The sequence below is a fragment of the Capsicum annuum genome, chromosome 10, assembly GCF_002878395.1.
Source record: "Capsicum annuum cultivar UCD-10X-F1 chromosome 10, UCD10Xv1.1, whole genome shotgun sequence".
Classification (NCBI taxonomy): Eukaryota; Viridiplantae; Streptophyta; class Magnoliopsida; order Solanales; family Solanaceae; genus Capsicum; species Capsicum annuum.
In genome coordinates this window covers 194,618,627-194,621,751 of record NC_061120.1, presented here as the reverse complement: position 1 = coordinate 194,621,751, position 3,125 = coordinate 194,618,627, and positions in this window count along the sequence as shown.

Sequence of the window (3,125 nt, the reverse complement as noted above, 5' to 3'; positions counted from 1 at the left end):
CAGGGGATAATAGGACCCCCTTTAAGTTGAGGTGTGTCATAATCTTTTTGGGTATAGTTCAAGAGGGTAATTGGGTTTTTTTTTTTTTTTTCATTTTGAATAGTATTTTTTTTATTTATTCTTTTTAATTAGAATTTTTGTTGTGTTGACACTTGTCACTTTTGCCTCTCCTATTATATATAGATAGATACAGGTGCATTAGATGGGAGGATATGGAGGTTACAAATTAGAGTAGAAGGTTAAATTCTTTTTAGATTTATGAATCGTGTTTTATAATGTCGTAACTTTTATGTGCAATTTAGTTCTAATGTTGTTTCATGTTCGTAGTACATTTATTTTATTAAATTTGTAATTCATTTTTTTATACAGGTGCATTAGATAGGAGGGTATAGAAGATACAAATTTGGATAGAAGATTAATAGATAGCTACGTTTTGACTTGCTTTTCGGCATGTTGAGGTTTGGTGGGAGTCTAGGAGCATTGTGTCTGTAATAGTTTTATCACCATACAGGTATTTTCTTACTTATTGTATATTGTATTTCAGTTACCGCATTATTTTGTGCATTCACTACATTCCTAATTAATTGATATATTTTTTTCACTGTCATATTTTCTTTATGTAATATTTCCTTAATAAGAGGTACTAACGTTGATATCTTTATTGTAGTGATTTCTTGGAGCAGAACAAAGAATGACATTATTATTCAAAATTCTCATAAATCCTCCCTCATGTTGTTGCTTAGGTTCTTCAAGCACAGTTCTTCAATTTCATTCGCTAGCTCAAAACGTATGTCAATATCTTTTTACTTCTAATCCATATAGATTGTGCATATTTTCTATGTGTAAGCTTCGCTTTGATTAGTTAGGATTTCTAAATATCCCAATTCATAATTTTATTTTGCATCATATTAAGAGTAATTTCTTAGTGATAATTAGTTAAAATTCATGTGCAACGCACGTGTTCTAAATTAGTCTTTTAAATATTTTGAATTATTTATTTATTATTATTCATAGTACTTTTTACTTGTTTTACAAATATATAAATTTTAATTTAAAGTACATGAAGATTCCATGCTTAAATTTACAATTAAACTTAAATTATTTGATTTTTTAAATTTGTCACATAAATTAAGATAAAGAGAGAGTATTTATTTATGAATAATGTATTTGTCCAGAAAATTACTCATGAATCTATACCATATCTTTCATATGCCACGTCTACAAGGCCAACCAAAAAATAGATACTCTATTGTTGCATAAAGCTTTTGCTATCAAACAAAATTCCTAATAATTAGCTTTGGTATTCTTACTGTAAAGAATAATGCCTTCTCCACATTCAGAGGCAAATAACTTTCATTCTATAACAACCTCTCATCAATTCTTCTAATTCTTATGGGATCTTATAATGGCCTTTCATCACTTTGATGAGACATTTGATACTCTTAGAGTTGACATTACCTAGCTTGCTTCCCTTGTAATATCTTATTTAATTAGATTAATAACAATTTTGTTACCTCAATTGTTATTAAATTTTGATTTTAATACTTGTGAAATCTGGTATGTGTATGTGACATATGAATGTACGGAGAAGATGACTCAAGATATAAGGAATGAAGAGCGATGATTAGAATAGAAAGTTTTGCGTTTTCTAGTTTTTTCTACTATTGTGTTCTCTAATTTTTTTTATGTTATTTTCTTTACTTCAATTACGTCTTGTTTGTCATTTTATTACTATTCTTCCTTCTTTGTCTTTAGTGTTTGTTGTTGTAATTTTTTTCTTCATATTTGAAATTTGATATGTTTTATTACAGTCAAAAGTCTATTATTAATCCTTTTAATGGTGAATATTCACAAATTATTAACCGCTTTATCATTTAATAGTTTAAGTGTTATGTTAAGTTTGTACTGTTATTTTATGTGTGCGGATAGTACGATTCTAAAAATAGCCTAAATATAACAAATTTCTTATTTAAAGGGATCAAAAACACACATTTTGATTGATTGAAAGTTAAATATCAAAATTTAAACTCCATTCGTCTGAAAATAAATGAATTTTTCAAGGGTGTCACATCCCTTAAGAAAGGTACTTAATGATAGTTAAAAGGATAATTTGCTACTTAATGATAATTAAAGAGTAATATGTCAATATTAGTCTTTTCTTCTTCCCAAACCATTCTTAAAACTAGTGATATTTGAAAATGGAAGGGTAATTTTAAAAGAAATTAATTAACACACCTTTACTTTTCAACCTATTTTGCTTGCTGTTGATTCGATTCTACCATTTTAGAGTAGAGATGAAGAACCTTTACTATCAAAGCAGCCCCTCTTGTCCCTAACACACCTTTGGACTTTGAATATTTCATTTATTTTGGGTCAAAAGTTTATTTATTTTGAAACGGAAGGAATATATCATAAGGATCGAAATTCAAATTTATCTTTTTTGTTTCACTTATTCTTCAACGTGACTTAAACCATCAATCGATATATCGTGGAGGTGCTCAACCACTTAGGTCACTTGTCAAATCTAATTTTTTATCGATAACTAACCGGGTCAGAAATTCTATTATCCCTATTTAATTGCACTATTTATTGTAAGTCAACTGTTACCCTCTTTTTTAGAAACGTACATACTTTTTGCATACCAAGAAATTCATCATTATCACTATGGATTCCACAGTTCAAGAAAATAGTCCTAATTCTCAATCCCCTAAGCCAAATTTCATGGTGAAATTGAAAGACAATTTGATATTCAAATCAAAATGGGCTGAATTAAATGGTGCAATGGGTGATTTAGGCACATATATACCCATAGTCCTAGCTTTAACACTAGCAAGTGACTTAAATCTTGGCACAACATTAATATTCACCGGTGTATACAACTTTGTCACTGGTGCTATATATGGTATACCAATGCCTGTCCAGCCTATGAAATCTATTGCTGCTGTTGCTATAAGCCACCCTGAATTCGGTATACCAGAAGTTATGGCTGCTGGCATTTGCACGGCTGGGATCTTGCTTGTATTAGGTGCTTCACAATTGATGCAGCTTGTTTATAAGTTGATTCCAATATCTGTTGTTAGGGGAATTCAGTTAGCTCAAGGGCTGTCATTTGCAATGACAGCAGT